An 18,687-nucleotide genomic window follows, 5' to 3' on the forward strand; every position below is an offset into this window, starting at 1 on the left:
TTTTTTTTTTTTTTTTTTTTCAGTTACGAATAACATTAGCCTTTTCTTCCAATGAACAATTTGCTAAAAATTTTCCAGGAGGTCCCCAATCAATAATGGTGACTGTAACATTCTTTAATGCTTTAGCATGTTCCCACTGCATTTAGACCATTTCGGTTTTTCTAGAAACAATTCTGTTACAACTCATATGAAAACATTCTTTTTCATTATTCTTTTGTTCCATAGTCACATTTGTCACATTCTCATAAAAAGTAAAACCTCCTAACAATACAAAATGCCTTGTGTCAGTTTTTGCATTAATCCAATGATTCCACCCTTGCTGTCTTATTTTTATACATAAAAATAAACAGGCAAGATATCAAATCTCAGAGTCAAAATTAATTTCTTTTCCTTCTTCATGAGGGAACTGTGGACCCTTATCACTCCAGGGCTTGGGCAACCAAACGCTGTTATTAACAAAGACTGTTGGTCCCAACTCCTTCCATTCTATTAATTGAAGTAAAGGAGGGTCAAAAAGTTCTGCCTGCTGTGCAGAAGTGAAGGAACTGGTAGTCACCCTTTCCGGGGACCCCAATAAGCCGCTTTCCCTTTTCCCGAGCCATCCACAAAATAGGTATCTGCTTCTGTAATGGGAGTGCTTTTTAATTTCTCTTTTGTGAATCTTCTCTGGTTCCTTCTCGGGTGCCATTTGCAGGACCAGCCTGCACAAGGGGTTTCTCCGGAGGTGGACAGTTCCTTAGCCCACTCTGTCAGGGACCCCCTGCCCCTGCGCCGACCACTCAAATACCTTCTTTAGACACCATAATAGACAATTATACACATGGACCTCGCTAGATGGAATACATAGAAATAAAATTGACTACCTCTGCAGAAAGAGATGATGGAAAAGTTCCATATCATCAGTCGAAGCAAGGTTGGGGCAGACTGTGGAACAGACCATCAGTTACTCATATGCAAATTCAAACTGAAGCTGAAGAAAATGAAAACAAGTCTGCGAGAGCCAAAATATGACCTTGAATATATCCCACCTAAATTTAGAGATCTTCTGAAGAACAGATTTGATACGTTAAACACTAAAGACCAAAGACCAGAAGAGTTGTGGGATGACATCAAGAACATCATACAGGCAGAAAGCAAAAAGTCATTAAGAAGACAAGAAAGAAGGAAAAATTCAAAATGGATGTCAGAGAGACACTGAAACTTGCTCTCAATGCAGAGATGCTAAAGCAAATGGAAGAAATGAGGATGTCCAAGAGCCGAACAGAAAATTTCAAAGACCAGCTCGAGAAGATAAAGCCAAATATTTCAACAAAATGTGCAAGGATCTGGAGTCAGAAAACCAAAAAGGAAGAACATGCTTCATATTTCTCAAGCTGGGGGAACTGAAGAAAAAACTCAAGCCTGGACTTTTGTTATTGAAGGATTCTCTGGGCAAATTATTGAATGATGTAGAAAGCATCAAAAGAAGATGGAAGGAATACACAAAGTCACTGTACCAAAAGGAAATGGTTAATGTTCAACCATTTCAAGAGGTAGCATATGATCAAGAGCCAGTGATACTGAAGGAAGAAGTCCAAGGTGCATTGAAAGAATTGGCAAAGAACAAAGCACCAGGAATTGATGGAATAAAAATAGAAATCTTTTCAAGAAAGTGAGGTGACACAGGAGACATTCACTTGTCTCTGCAAAAAATTTGGAAGACAACTATCTGGCTGACTGGAAGAGATCCGTATTTGTGCCCATGCCAAAGAGAGATGACCCAAAGGAATGTTGAAATCATTGGACAATCTCTTTGATATTCCATGTGAGTAAAGTTTTACTAAAGGTAATACAGAAACGGCTACAAGTATACATTGACAGAGAACTTCCAGAGGTTCAAGCCAGATTCAGAAGAGGCTGTGGAATGAGGTATATCATTGATGATGTCCGGTGGATCTTGGCTGAAAGCAGAGAATATCAGAAAGATGTTTACCTGTGATTTATCGACAACTCAAAGGCTTTCAATTGTGTGGATCATGACAAGCTATGGACAACATTGCCAAGTATCAGTATTCCTGAACACTTAATTGTGCTCATGAGGAATCTGTACATGGACCAAGAGGTAGTTGTTCGAACAGAACATGGGAACACTGAATGGTTTAAAATTAAGAAGGTGTACAACAGGATTGTATTCTTTCACCATACTTATTCAACCAGTATGCTAAGCAAATAATCCGAGAAGCTGGGTTATATGAAGAAAAACACGACATTGGGATTGGAGAAAGACTCATTAACAACCTGCGATATGCAGATAATACAACTTTGCTTGCTGAAAGTGAAGAAGAGTTAAAATATTTACTGATGAAGATCAAAGAGCACAGCCTTCCGTATGGCGTATGGGTTGCATCTCAATGTCAAGAAAACAAAAATCCTCACCACTGGCCCAATAAACAACATTTTTTATCAATGGAGAAAAGACTGAAGTTGTCAAGGACTTCATTCTTCTTGGATCAACTATCAACACTCATGGAAGCAGCAGGCAAGAAATCAAATGACGTATTGCATTAGACAAATCTGCTGTACAAGACTTTCTTTAAAGTGTTGAAGAGCAAAGATGTCAGCTTGAGGACTAAGGTGTGCCTGACCCAAGCCATAGTATTTTCAATAACCTCATATGCATATGGACAGTGAATAAGGAAGACCGTAGAAGAATTGATGCTTTTGAGTTATGGTGTTGGAGGAGAATATTGAAAGTGCCATGGGCTGCCAAAAGAACCAATAGATCTGTGTTGGAAGAAGTGCAGCTAGAGTGATCCTTGAAGGCTAGGATGGCTAAACATCACCTCTCATGCTTCGGACATATTGTCAGGAGAGACCAGTCAATGGAAAAGGATATCATGTTTGGTTAGGTGGAGGGTCAGAGAAAAAGAGGAAGACCCCCAACGAGCTGGATTGGCCAAGTGGCAGCATCGATGGACTCAAGCATTGCAATGATAGTGAGGTTGGCCCAGGATCGGTCAGTGTTTCGTTCTGCTGTGCTTAAGGTCGCTATGAGTCAGTACTGACTCAATGGCTCCTAACAATAACAATTAAGCTATGCTCAGCTGTAACCGGAAGCTTGGAGGTTTGAATCCACCAGCGCTGCCTTGGAATAAGGTAGCTCTTAGGTTTTCCCACTATCAGATACATAGATTTGCCTCTTGGCTCTCTTCTAGTTTCAGTAAACAGGTCTGTGCTCTCAGGACACTTTAGAAATTGTCTCTTATTTCTGGTTGATTTATAAATTTCTCAGATTTTCTCATTTAAAAAATGTTGTTGTTGTTATGTACCGTGGAGTCGGTTCCGACTCATAGCGAACCTGTACAGGGCAGGTTTTCCGAGGCTGTAAATCTTTACGGGAGCAGAAAGCCTCTTCTTTCTCCCGCGGAACAGCTGGTAGTTTCGAACTGTTGACCTTGCTGTTCGCAGCCCGATTCGTAACCACTACACTACCAGAGCTCCATTCGCAGGTTATGAATGAGATCCTTTCTAAAGTGTGTCTTTTAAGGCGAATTTGCAGGTGAGCTGCAGCTGGCCCATATAGTTCTCATTTAGTCTTACTTCAGTGCAAGAAAAGGAACCCGGGTGCTGATGTAGGATAAGCACTGGACTACTAACAGCAAGGTCTGCAGTTCAAACCCACCAGATGTTTTTCGGGACACAAATGACGCTTTCTGCTTCTATAAAGATGTGTAGTCCCAAAACTGACTGGATGGCAGTGGTTTTGTTTTTATTTTAATTTTAATTTTTTTTACTGCAGGAACACTTTTTTCATGATTAAAAAGCTGCATCTACAGCGAGTGAGTTGATTTTAACAAAACATTTGTTGCGGGTAGGGGTTGGTTTAATCGCCTCAAAGTGAGGGCAGATTATAGATAGTTGAAAGTGGTTTAAAGGTGCAGAATCCCCTCCATTCAAAGAGCAAGACAGCAAGAAAGACTAATCCTTTTTTTAAAAAAAATTTTTAAAGTTTTTATTGTGAATTGAGTGATCGATTACATGGGAGAACATCAGTTTTTACACTCATCATTTCATTGCAATGATTACAATCTCTTCCATGTGTCATCATTCAACAGTATTTGCTTCCATTTCCTCTTTTTTGTGTGTGTGTGTGTGTGAGTTGGGGGGGGTGGTATACACAAAAACACTCAGGAATAGATAATAATTTAAACAACCAAAGGGCACATTCTGCAAGTCTGCCTCCTGACTGCCAGCCCTCAGTCCCTCTCTTTCCATGAGTCTAGAGTCCTCAGTTGCTCCCTCTCTCTATGTCCCCGTCTCTGCCTCCATCTCAGGTGTCGCTGCTTCCCTGGATAAGATCTTGCAGTCTGTTTGTGTTTTTCTCCCTTGATGGTCTTAGGGTCCTCTGTTTCTGGACTGTAAGATTAACTACTCCCCCCGTTTGTTACAAAATTTCTACCTTTACAGTTGTGATAGTCACAATTAGTCATGATAACAATTACTCACTATTGAATCATAAGAATTGTATCCCCATCTCCTTTCAGCAGACCTATCAAGACAAGATGAAAACTATTCAGGAATCATAAATACTTTTAAATAGATAAAAATACAATAGCCTTCTCCAGTACTTAAAACTGTCACAATTTAATATAAATTCATTTAAAAGTTAATTACATATGAACCTATCAAATTCTTCTATTTTTCTTGAGTTGGTGTTTAACAACTTTATGTGAAGTTACATATTCAAGAATGTATCATTTTGTCTCCTGGAAGTCAAGAATGCTGTGTATAATATTTTCTGTATCCTCCACCAACATAGAGCCCTTTTCCTTTATAAGCAATGAAATCCCACTCAATCTGGGGAATCTTGGTGGCACAAGGGTTTAAATGCTCACAGCTAACCAAAAAGTTGGTGGTTTGAACTCACATCTGCTCCGTGGCTGTCAGCTGTATAGACTACAGTCTTGGAAACTCTGTCTTATAGGCTGAGTTGGAATCAACTCAACAGCACTGGGTGTTATTGGGCTTTTTAAATTAATTTTTTAAATGAGCTTCTCAGTGACCTACAATATATTTCTTTTAAAAAATAATATTGGTTCCAAAATTAAAAAAAAAAAAAATTCAATGCAACCCTGCAGAACTTATATTAATAAATGTCTAATTAAATGTCTATGGGACATGATGTCATCTCAACTTTATAAATGACTCAACTTTGTGTTCAAAAGAGCTATGTACTAAATGTGAGAAGTGATCCACGAGGCTTAGAAAAATGGTTTGTTTTGAGCAAGTAATGTTGTGAGGAATGGAAAAGAATGGGTCACTGTGGAAGGAACTCGAACCCCTTAAAAAGGCCGACTTTCATAGGGGAGAACATCTGGAAGACGCACAGCTGGGAGGGTGTAAGAGGAGAAAGATCGCTCAGTGACAAATAGAGGCTCGGGTTCATGAGAGGACTTTCTTGTTCTATTCTTCATTGTGTCTTTGTCACTGCTCTGGGATCTTTGTAACCTCCTTCTTATGCATCGATTTCTATCGATTTTAAAGTGAAATCTTTTACACATTCAGATCCCATGTAAGGTTGTCTTTTATACCCAGTGAAAAGATTCTGGACTGAAACAAAATGATTAGACATAGTTACTTCAGCTCTTTATCTCAGAAATGTTTACACTTTAATACTTATGTATGCACACGTGTGTATATGTGTGTATGATGGAGAGAAGACTGAAGATATCCTAAGGATTGTTTTCTCTTGAGAAAAATTGATAATTTCCAGCACTCAAGAACTTCAGTTACTAATTGGTTGTATCTACATTGGGAGTCCTGGTGTGTTGCTGTAGAATAAGCATTGAACTGCTAACCATAAGGTTGGCAGTTCAAGCACACCAGCTGCTCCTCAGAAACTCTAACCAGCTATGGGCCAGAACCAACTCAAGATGGCACTTAACAACAACAACTTTGTTTAGGTTGTAAGCTACTTTGGTGGTTGCTCCTGAAACCTCCCAAAGATTTCAAATAGCTCCCTATGTGTTGCTAAGACTGATGACCACCTTGCTTTTCTGTCCCCAGTCATCTTTTTAATGACACTGTGATAGGCTTGAGACTCCAGAATCAGAGCTGTTGTTTCATTCCACGTTTCTATTTAAGCTGTACCCTGGAGCTTCTGAAGGGGCACTGGTGACTATGGGCCCTTGGAAGGAGACCTAGTGGCACAGAGGGTAAGCACTTGGCTGTTAACTCTAAGGGTGGATGTTTGATCCTAATCAGCTGATCCTCAGGAGAAACATGTGACAGTCTGCTACCTAACAGGAGCCTAGGAGCCCCATGAGGTGGTTCTACTCTGTTCTTTAGGGTCACTGTGAGTCAGACAACTTGATGACAGCAGGTTTGGTTTGGGTTATGGGACTTCTGAGACCTGGTGGCACCATTGTTAAAGTGCTGGACTGCTAACCGAAAGGTTACAGTTTGAACCCACCAGCAGCTTTGAGGGGAAAAGGATGTGACGGTTTTCTTCTGTAAAGGTTATATGTAGTCTTGGAAACTCTATGAGACAGTTCTACTCTGCCTTATCGGGTTGCTATGAGCTGACATTCATTCAACAGTAACAAGACTAGAAGACTGTGGTCTGTCTTTTTCCAAACCCATACTTCTAGAGTCTGTACATTTTTCTTTCTTTTTTTAGCCAAGCATCGAGTGTTTTCTTCAATAAGGGATATTTTACAATTTAGATAACTTACCAAGTAAAGCGATTGAAAGTCAGAAGATGAATCTGAAATTTCACAAAGTTTGGATTAAATGCTAGAGGCAGATGAAAGAAAATTCTCACCACATGGTTTATTTTAAACATATTCTAATTGGGAATCTCAATAGTCATGTGACTGAGAAGCAACTTGCGGGAAGAAAAAAACAAACAAAAAAACACTTGGGTTCTTACAGAAATGATCTTATAACAAAGCAATGAAAATAAGGTGCATTTTATACTTTTGCTGTTTCCTGAGATGTGGGTATAGAATGAATCTTGTTTTCACTACCGCATTCTGTGAAGTCTGCAAGAACATCCCGTGAGCACAAACAAGGCTTTGCTTAAACAGTAGAATGAAGTTTCCTCACACTGTTTTCCTTTGGCCACCCCAATGGGACAGTGACGTCTTTATGGGTACTTTGTGCAGAAGAAATTCTGATGGTGTAGTGGGTTATGTGTTGGGCTGTAAACCACAAGGTCAGCAGTTTGAACCCATCAACTGCTCCATGGGTGAATGAGGCTGTCTGCTTCTGTAAAGATTTATAGCCTTGGAAACCATAGGGAGGATTCTACTCTGTCCTAGACGATCGTTGTGAGTCAGAACCAACTTGATGACAGTTACGTTTGTTTTGGCTTTTGGTATTATGATGATAAAAAGAAGAAAAACTCGCCCTACATTAACCTCTCAGATGAGACTGGTGTCAATGGAGCAGAAAAATTTCAAAGCAGAATCTTAAATTGTGTTCAGTAGTGAAGTGTGGGTTCGCTCACAGAGTCTGAAGCAGAAAGTAAAGTGAACCCTCCAGAGAAGTGATTTCAGCCAGGGACTCCGAAGTGGTTATGTAACATGTTCATTCTTCCGAACGTTTTTGTGGGAATGAGGAGACAGTCTGATGCTTGGGTTTCCTGATTATTTACTTTCTTAATCTTAGATGGAAGAGTCCCTTCTCAAAATAAATACCTCCCTGCCTTCCTTACGAAATCCTTAGAAATGATGAATTATGGGGAAGATAAGAAAACAAATGAATAATGAGTTTGGGAGTAAAAGGAAAAATGACTCAGTTGGTGGACCAGAAACTGAGGAATTCTTGACAGAACAATAGAAGGCAAGAACACATTGAAAAAGGAAACTCAGCCCCAAAATATTAGAGACAGAAGATGGGAGTGGTATGAACAGTCCACACTTCAAGAGGTGGAAACCAGAAGCAGGGACCCTGGGGAGCAAATAACAGGATGTTTATTTTGAAAAGGTTGACCCTGTACTATACTGTCACTTGGACCAGACTAGTCTGCTCATGTACCATGACTGGGGAATATCAGATGAGAGAGAAGAGCTCAATGGAAGGTAAAATAGACTAAGGTAGAAAGATGCATAGAGACTAAAACTTCTTCCGGCAAGCTTGTCACCTCAGTTGGTACCACTTCAGTAAAGTCCACCACATGTTCTCCCCATTAGTGGCTTGTTTATGCTTAATGAATGGTAAACGCTTCCATGTTGAAGTCATTAGGTGTCGTCATTCCCTCTCTTCTCCCCAGTCCAATTCTCATTCCTTCATTTTGGTTTGTCAGAGATGTTCAAGATTTCTCAGAAGAGGCAGCTCACGATACATCACTGTCCACACTTAGCATGTTGACCTGGGGTACCAGTCTTGGTCTGCCTGTGTCTCCAGCTCTCACATCCTCAATAACCTACATCCTCTGCCTTGTATCCAACTCTGTCTTCTACTCCCAAAGTACACATTCCCAGGGAATTGCTCATGATTGGGAAGACACAGATTCAAGCATACTGCGCAATGCGATATAGAAATACAAGGGGGCTTCAGAAAGTTTGTGGGAAAAATCCATTCTCTTTAAATTCCATTTTTCCAAGAAAGTTTTGAATGCTCAGATAGGCTAGGGGAAGCCAGTAGTGTGGTTTTTCATGTCAGCAGTGATAACGAAGGTTCTTTCAAAACTGCCCAAACTAAACAACTACAACAACAAAAAAATAGTGTGTTGATCAAAGGTAATCTGGCTAACACTGGTTTCAGTGAAGGCATTCAATTAAAATTGAAGCAGTCTGAGGTTCGAAATACACATAACCCATACTATTCTGTGTAAGTTGGAATCAACACGATGACACCTAACATGATGTAAACATTAAGGAGCACTGGTGCCACATTGGTTAAGCTCTAGGCTACAACTCAAAAGATGGCAGTTCAAACCCACCAATCATTTCAAGAGAGAAAGATGGGGCAGTCAGCTCCTGTAGAACCCTTTGCACTCTGTCTTACAGAACTGCTGAGTTAGAGTTGATTCCATGGCAATGAGCTTTGGGGGGATGTCAATATCAGTTGCTATAGAATTGACTCCCACTCATGTGTGTTGGAGCAAAACTATACCATAGGGCTTTCAATAGCTGGGTTTTCAGAAGCAGCTCAGGAGGCTCTTCTCCTAAGCCTCCTCTGGGTGGATTTCAACAGTCAACTTACTGGTTAGCAGCTGAGCATAGTGACTTCAATTATTGTGAGAGGTAATAAATAATTTTCTCCTTATTTCTCTTTTCTTTATATCCCTGAGCTAATACCATCTACTATTTTGTTTCATAAAGAATCCCTGCTACTCAAAATCACTGTTCTCTATCAGAATGTGAATCCAGCTGCATTTGAGATTTGGAGCATGACTAATGGCCTTGGAGAGGAAGAAACATGGAGAGTATAAAATTCTGTAGCTTTCTTGTTGGATGCAGAAAGAAATTACAACTCAATGTTTTCTCAGACTTTCAAGAAATAAATGTACTATTTGGCTTATGGCACCTGCTTATGTCGCTATCGAACCACGAGTAGCCTTGTCATGGACCTCAACCATGTTTTACAAGGAGGAGGCTCTCTAGCATCTGTTCTAATTCATGTTGCTTGAATCAGTAAACCTTTTGTTCATCTTTCTCTTGGTGTGGGAATTTGTGGCCACCCTGGACAAATTAAGTCTTTGTAATGTTTCTTATTAAGTTGTTGACTTCCTGCAGCTGTTGAAACATCTCTAATTAATGTTGGCCACCATCCTCGGAAACACTATACAGGGTCGCTATGAGTCAGAACCTATGCGATGGCACTTTAACAACAACAACAGGAACTGGTAGAATCTGGTCTTCCTGCTAATAGTTTGCTTCTCAGAGTTGCCTATAGGGATCTAGTGCATATATCTAGACTACTTGGAGTCCTGGTGTGGTGCTGTAGGATAAGCACTGGACTGCTAATCACAATGTCTGTGGTTCAAACTCATCAGTCGCTCCTCAGAAACCCTATACGGGGCCTCTATGAGTTGGAACAGACTTAAAAGCACTTACCAACAACAACTAGTTGACTTTGGAAACTTGAAAGTAAGCAGATCCAACTTTATGTCACTTTTTACTCAATAGAACAGCTTAACAAAATGATCCTATTGTGTTGTTTTCAAACTCAATTAAGAAAGTTTTGTTTTGAAAATCAGAAGGTGGGTCGGTTAATGGTAGAGTAATGGGAGCAAGTAAGAAAAGCTAAGATGATGGGTACTAAAACCCCCTAAGAAATTGGCCTGTGCAAAGAAGAAGAAATAGGATGACAGCTAGTAGGCATATCGGTTCAGGAATGATACAGTATGTTCACGGTTTACAAACTGCCAACTTCTTTTGTTGTTGTTGTTAAGTGCCGTCGAGTCGGTTCCGACCCAGAGCGACCCTGTACAGGGTTTCCGAGGGTGTAAATCCTTACGGGAGTAGAAAGCCTCATCTTTCTCCCGCGGAGTGGCTCGTAGTTTCGAACTGCTGACCTTAAGGTTCGCAGCCCGATTCGTAACCACTACGCTACCAGAGCTCCTTACTTCTTTTAATGTTCTGTAATTCACTTCAGAAAGGACAGGATTCAATGGCGCTGGCAACAAATTCTTCACCGCAGTCAATTTCACTTGCTGCTCTTAAATCATTGCAATTCGTTGGAGTCTTTTCTTTCATTAAAACCAGACTCAGTTAGACCCATTTGCACCTCATCTGACTTAAGTACACATTCAGCTCAAAGGCATACTTAAGAATGGCTTTCTATCATTAACCAAGGGACTGCCTGTATTTGCAATTTAAATTTAGAGTTCCCGTGGCACTGGGGGTTAATGTGCCGGACTACAAGGTCAGTTTGAACCACAAAATTGGTGATTCAAACTCACCAGCTACTCCTTGGAAACCCTGTACAAGGTCGTTATGAGTTGGAACCGACTCCACAGCACTTAACAACAACAGCAACAACTGCGCTGCTGAGTCCTGGTGTGGCTTTGGACCACAAGGTCAGTTTGAATCACAAGGTCGACGGTTCAAATTCACCAGACACTCTCGGAAAGCCTTCACAAGGTCACTTAGAGTTGAGCAGTCTCAACTGCACTTAAGAACAACTACTGTACGAGAATGGGTCTTGAAGTGGGGTTATTGCACAGAAATTGCAATAACTTTACATTGAAAATGCCAATATGTTTTTTTCTTTTTCTTTGGCCTTCATTCATGACCAAGGCATGTCCTTCCAGGTGAACACAGCACAGTAAACACTTGCAGGGGCCTAGTAGAGATGGGGTGGACCAATGGGTGGAATGCTGTAACCACCAGATGGCAGCAGAGGGCCGTCAGTCAGCGGCGCCATCCCAGATCCCGAACGGGGCGGGATGAGGCTGCTGGAGGGGGAGTTGGAGACGGGGAGGCAGTCTAGGGGATGGGGAAGCTGAACCCAGATGTGCCTAAGAGTCACCCGTGTGCTGCTTCACTTGGGAAGCAGTGAGGAGGCAGCAGGATTTAGCATGTTAAAACAAAGAACGAGAAATGAATGGGGAAGCCAGAACACAGTCCTGCCGTCCAACAAATTGAAGGTCAAGTGGCCAGAGAACTGCTACAAAGAACAGGCGCGGAGGGAACTGAGGACAAGAGCCCGAGGCTGCGTTTTTAAAGCACCACGTTTAACTCCTTTCTTTGGTCCTTCTCCTACCATCACCACTGCCAACTCATGGCGAGTTTGAAGGACAGTGTAGACCTACCTGTTCTGTAAGATTTCTGAGACTAAGTCTTTATGGGAGCAGACAGCTTCATCTTCCTCCCACGGAGTGGAGCGTGGGTTCGAACCCCAACCTTGAGGTTAGAAGCACAATGCTTATCCCACAGCACCACTAGACTCCTTTGGTTCTTTTAAGGAGCCACAAAATTTCAAACACTATCTGTTGTGTATGGTGCTGTAGGATAAGCACTGGACTGCAAAGTCGGTTTGAACGTCAAATCTGTTGGTTCAAACCTACCAGCTGCTCTTCAGAATCCCTATACAGGGTCCTTATAAGTCGGAACCGGCTTGACAGCACTTAACAACAACATCTTGTGGCAGGCAGGGAATCTTCCGTTTATCATCTCTTGTCCTGAAAGTCAACTATACTGATTTACTCCCAGGATAATTAGAAGGGTGATGGACGGATGGGTTAAACAAGGCCTCCAGAAAGAGATGATTGACTATTTTCTTTGTTAATAAAGACCCAATTGCAGTCTCTAAATTGATTTTTATTTCCCACCTTATTTTTCCTTTAATAGTAAAACTCGTGACAATCTCTAACTTGAGAAATGTCAGTGTATTTTTTTTCCCTTAGTGATTATGTAAGAATTTCAATGATAATGCTTACTGGGAGAAAGCAGCAAGCTAAGTAACTGAAGTTTGTTGTTAGATGCCTTATTGTTGGTTCTGACTCATAGTGACCCTGTGCACAACAGAAGGAAACACTGCCCGGTCCTGTGCCAACCTCACAATTGTTGCCATACTTGAATTCATTGCTGCTGACACCATGCCAGTCCATCTCACTGAGGGTCTTTCTTTTTTTTCTTCTGACCCTTCATTTCACCCTAAGCATGATGTCATTCTCCAGGGACTGGTTCCTCCTAATAACATGTCAAAGTATGTGAATGTTAGGATTTGTAAAGTAAAACATTTCCCAATATCAGAAGAGGTTTGATATACAAAAACTCAGCATTTTAGAAATAGTCATTGTTGTTGTTAAGTGGCTTCAAGTCAATTCCTATTCATAGCGACCCTGTATAGGGTTTCTGAGGCCTTAACTCTTCACTGGAGCAGAAAGTTGCATCTTTCTCCCACCTGGCAGGCTCAAACCACAGACCGTATGGCTCACAGTCCAGTGCTTATCATAGAAGGCTTTCTTATAGACCTGTGTATTGTTGGGCTGAGATTAAGCCACAGGATTGAGTTCAGTTCCAGACTTCCAGGGTGGCGAAGGGGCATTGTCTAGGAGGGTTCTACTATTTCTATCTCGTCAGTAAGTCTGATTATATATATATATATATATACTTTTGAATTTAATCCACATTTTCCCTCTACTCTATCCAGGACTGTCTAATAGATGGCTTTCAGAGAATTTAGTTTCAAATGGGGGGAAATAAGGTCAGAAAAACTGAGGAGTAACCATCAAGGTATTAAAACGGAACCAACTGACTCTGAACTACATATGTGGAGATTTGAGAAAAGAACATGAGCTGAACTAGTTTATAAAGTAACTTCTAAAATAAGGGATCTCGTTTGGTTTGGAGTGCTGGTGCAGTAGGATAAACACTGGACTGCTAACTGCAAGGTTGGCAGTTCAAACCCACCAGCTGCTCCTTGGAAACCCATCCAGGGTCACTATGAGTCAGAACCAAGTTGAAGACATTGAACAACAACAAGAAATAAAGGAGTTTAAGGATGACCACAAGGATCAGTGGCAGAGCCCTCCCTTCTCCCCAGGTAGTTACTAGCTATTTCTGTAAAAATGGGGATAGGAGAAAAGAGGTTGTATAAAAATTTAGTGGTAAAGAGGAATAATTAAGGAAGCCCGATTTCTGATTATGATGGACTCAGATAGAATGTGCTATGGATTGAATTGTGCATTGGAATCTTAAGCCCTGAACCCATTTGGGAAGAAGATTTTGTCTGTTTCTAATGAGACTGTATTAGTGGAAGGTGTGGCCTAAAGGCATCCACTTTTGAGTTATGAAAAAAGTAGATCAGACACAGGAGCAAACACAAGGAGGGGTTGGCAGATGCCGTATGAAGATTTCTAAGGAATCCAAGAGCTCCGAGGCTACTGAAGTTAAAATGAGGATATTCCTGAAGCGCTGCCAAAGAGAGAGCTTTTCCCTGAAGCCATGTCCAACAATTTGGACACCTAGCTTCCTTTAGCTGTGAGGATTTGAAGCACTTCCTGATGAAGATCAAAGACTACAGTCTTCAGTATGGATTATACCTCAACCTAAAGACAACAAAAATCTTCACAGTTGGGCCAATGATGAGCATCATGACAAGTGCAGTAAACATTGAATCTGTCTAGGATTTCATTGGACTTGGATCTGTTATTAACATCCATGGAAGCAGCACTCAAGAAATCAAACGCTATGTTGCATTGGGCAAATCTGCTGCAAAATACCTCTATAAAGTGTCAAAAAAAAAAGCAAAGATGTCACCTTGAAGAGTAAGGTGACCCTGATCTCAGCCATGGTTATTTTCAATAGCCTTGTATGCATGCAAAAGTTGGACAATGAGTAAGGAAGGCTGAAGAAGAAGTGATGCTTTTGAATTGTGGTATTGGTGGAGAATGATGAATATGCTATAGACTTCCAGAAGAACGAACACATTTATCTTGAAGAAACATAACCAGAATGTTCCTTGGAAGTGAGGTTAATGAGACTTTGTGTCATGTACTTTGGAAATGTTATCAGGAGGAACAGTCCCTGGAGACGAACTTCCTACTTGGTAGAGGATCAGTGAGAGAGAAGACGACCCTCAGTAAGATGAACTGACATAGTGGCTGTAACAAGGGGCCCAAACACAACCACAACCGTGAGGCTGGTGCAGAACCACACAGTGTTTTGTTCTGCTGTACGTAAGGTTACTATGAGTCGGAACTGATTCAATGATCCTCAACAACAACCGAAACAACAGCTTCCTAAATGGAGACATTTCTGTTCTCTAAAGACATCGACCTGTGGTATTTATGTTACAACATCGCTAAAACGAAGACGGAGAGATTGTGAGTTGGGGTTGAGTTTATAACATGTATGGAAGGAAGCCTCTGCCAAAAGGACTCTGATTTTCTGGGAACTCAGTACATTTCTCTGCAGAAAGCAAGCGTGTGGAAGGAAGGCTAGAGAGTAAAGGAGAGTAAGGAAGATGGAAAAGAATCATGTGGAAAAGTGTGACTAGGATGGCTAAATGTATATTATGGAACATGAGTGGGCGTGGAGGATTTTAACACTGGACCCTATTGCAGAGCTATCCGATGATCAAAGTACAACAGCTTAGAACGGAAAAGGTCCAAACCCTCTTCTAAGTTGGGGCAAAGCCCTGAGAACTTTAAAGGGGACAGCCATTAAGTGACAGGTTTGGAATTCAGGTCTCAGATTCCTAATCCTTGAAATCCCTGAAAATATGAAATATAGAAATTATCACTAAATATGATTATTAAATAAGAAAAAGATGTGTGGTCTGCATTCTCACAGGATTTTAGTTGTTTTCTCTCTCTCTTAAAATAAATATTACCATTCATATCTGGGATCGAAACCAAGTTAAATATTTGGTGTTTGCCAGTTCACGAACTTTTACTCTTAGTAATGATTTTTGACTTAGCAAAGAGAGAAATACGGCTGAAAACAAGAGAGAAATGAAATTATGTCAAAAAAATGTTTATTTCCATATTCTTAATGAATTACCTTTCAAATGGGCTCAGAAACTCATACTTCATCTGTTTGGCCTTCATTTTCCTGAGAAGTAATTGACCTCTGTGTGCATCTGAAGAAGAGCATTGATAGTGAGAATTATACAGTGAGCTCTGGAGAGTTGATAAATGGTAATTACCTACAATTCCCTGATTGTCCTATTTAGTTGTAGCTAAAAAAAAAACTAAGACAACCATTAAAGCTCCGCCCAGGCAGTTTAAATTATTAATCTTTTAATTGAGTATTAGAGATCACTACTTGGATTAATTGATTTGCATAGTGAATTTTAAGAGTAAAGGGCTTGGAGAAACACTATTTTAGGCTCCCATGTTGACTTTGCCCTCTATTTATGCAAATAACTATCTTTAACCCTTGGTTTTAAAATTTGTAAAATGGATATATAGTATCAACTTCATACCTATACTTCAAGTATTAAGTGAGGTAATTTGTATTAAGCTCTTAGCATACTGTCTAGTAGATAAAATCAGTCGTACAAGGAGTCATGTAACAAGTTCAGTTATATGTAAGGTGAAGCTTTCATATGTTGAATATTCCAATTTCTGAGATTATTGTTATTTGTTGTATACTTGCTTCCAACTCATGGCAATCTAATGTTTTACAGAACAAAATATTTCCCATCCGGTGCATAATGATGATCCTTGGTATGTTAGAGGCTGTTGCCGCTGCTCTTGTTCACCCACTATTGGGGTTTCCCTTTGTTTTCACTGGCCTTTTCCTTTGCCAAACATGAAGACCTTTTTAAGCAATTGAACTTTCTGGTGTGTCCACAATAAGCACACCAAAGTCTTGTCATTCTTGCTTCATAGGAGCATAATGGATGTATTTCTTTTCTTTATTGTGCTGAGAGTTGGTGGTGGTTAAGTGCCCTGGAGTCAGATCTGACTCTTAGTGACCCTGCACAGGGTTTCCAAGGCTGTAAATCTTTATGGGAGCAGAACGCCTCTTCTTTCTCCCACAGAACAACTGATGAGAGTGCTTACTTTTAATGATCAGTAAAAATAAGATGGAAATCAAACCAAAGGGTATACACAGACAAATGCGTCTTCATAAAGGAATGACCATTAATAAACATACACTTTCTTAGTATTCAAAGCATCAAAAGGCATTAACTTCATTAGTATTGAAGGAAATTCCAATACAATTAGCAAATGAAAGGATTTTATTGTCCTAAGCTGGTGACAGTTGTTTCATTGCTTCAATTTACCAGGTGATCTAACCTGCATGTGATGCCCTTACCTGGAGAAGTAATGAGATCAGACTAGTGGTATCATATACAATTCCATATGGAAGTCCAAGAAAGGTTTAGATCTTCACATCAATCAGAAACTATTCTATTGAAAACATTATGGCATAAACTTGCAAATGCAATATAAAAATAAGTGGTTGGTTAACATTGTTATAACTATAACAGAACTATATACAAAATAATAACATTGGAATCTACTCTTTTGATTAATATCTATGTCTCAATCAGGATGACGCTCAGAAAATCTTTCCCTTTTTCTTCACCCTGCATTTAGGTTCTTGTAGAGCTTTCATAATTTCTGCTTTGAGAGCAGACATTGCTGTTGTATTAAAGTAGAAAGCTTATGTCAAAAAAATCCAAAAGCAAGTCTCCATTTTCATCACCGTCAATAAAACAGTCCAATATGCCCGTGGTGGACAGTAGGTCATAACACTGTACTTAATCCTCAAGTTGTCCAGCATCAGAGCGTGGTCCGACGAGGTGACATACTGTCAGTCATCCCTAAGTAAGCGAGTTTCATATTTTTTCCATAGCTTGTCCCAGCCACTAGCTCCTGATGCAACAATAATTAGGATTGTGGCACTGGTAGCTAAAAGACTAGAAGAATTTCAGGGTAGCTGGGATGCCTTTTAAATAATACAGCATCTGGAGCATATGAATAAAGTTCCACTTTTTTCTGCATAATTCTATTTTGATATTCAGATGATGTTACCTTAAGCCTAGGAAACTTTATGTTCTCAAGGTTTGATATCTTGGCTACAGTACTTTGTACTTGGTGATTTGTTCAGCACTTGGTTCAACAACTCCACTGCTGATATGAATTCCTGGATATTGAGCCTGCACTTTGGAGAGAATTTGAAGGTCAACTGTACCTGCACCTCCGTCTATGCTGAGAATCTTAATTACTGATTTTGTGTCTCCAATCCTTGCTATAATGCCTGGCATCTTCTTGTCCATAAATTCCTGCATGCACTGGTGTTCGGTGGAATTGCTGAGAAAACTCTACACAGAGTCAACATATCTGATGTTGTGCATGCAAACAAGCTCCTCACGGAAGATGCCATATTTGGTTTTCTTTTAAGACTGTTGTCACTGAAGTTGCCCTCAAGTTGATTCCACTTCATTTTCACTCTCTGTTCAACTTTCTTTTAAATCTGCTGTTTTTTGGTTTATCTGTTGAGATTTTAATTACTAAATGCTAATGTGGCACTGTAGGATATGCACTCGACTACAAGGTGGGTTTGAACCACAAGGTCAGCAGTTCAAACTCACCAGCCACTCCTTGGAAGCCCTAAAGAAGTTTGTTATGAGTCAGGACTGACTCGGTGGCACTTAACAACAGCAATGTAGGATTAGGGATCTCATTGTTAACTTCAGATGGATCTTGACTAAATGCAAAGAATAGCAGAAAGATGTTTACCTGTGCTTTATTGATTATGCAAAGGCTTTTGACTGTGTAGATGTTAACAAACTATGGATCAAATTTACAAAGAGTGTTTCAGAACACTTAATTGTACTGACGATGAAGCTGTTAAACAGATCAAGAGGCAGTTGTTCAGACAGAACGTGGGACACTGGATGGTTTAAAACCAGAAAAGGTGTGCCCCAGCGTTGCACCCTTCCACAATACTTATTCAGTATGTATGCTGAACATATAATCAAAGAAACTGGAATACATGAAGAAGAACATGTCATTAGCATTGGAGGAAGACTCACTAACAACCTGTGATAGGTATATGACACAACCTTGCTTTCTGAAAGTGAAAAGGACTTAACATACCGACTGATGAAAGTCCCAGAATACAGCCTTCAGCATGGATTGTGCCTCAATGTAAAGAAACCAAAAATCCTCAAAATTGATCAGCAAATGATATCATGATAAATAGAGAAAATATTGGAGTTGTAAAAACTTTCATTTTGCTTGGATCCACAATCAGCATTCATGGAAGCAGTAGTCAAAAGACATATACATTA

The 18,687-nt window shown here is 40.2% G+C and overlaps 1 pseudogene; it reads right to left on the minus strand.

The window, feature by feature from the left end:
• Positions 1-552: 552 nt before the first annotated feature.
• LOC102835485 lies at positions 553-17,777 on the minus strand (annotated as a pseudogene).
• Between the last annotated feature and the right edge of the window lie 910 nt (positions 17,778-18,687).

This window comes from Chrysochloris asiatica, unplaced genomic scaffold (assembly GCF_000296735.1).
Source record: "Chrysochloris asiatica unplaced genomic scaffold, ChrAsi1.0 scaffold00007, whole genome shotgun sequence".
NCBI lineage: Eukaryota > Metazoa > Chordata > Mammalia > Afrosoricida > Chrysochloridae > Chrysochloris > Chrysochloris asiatica.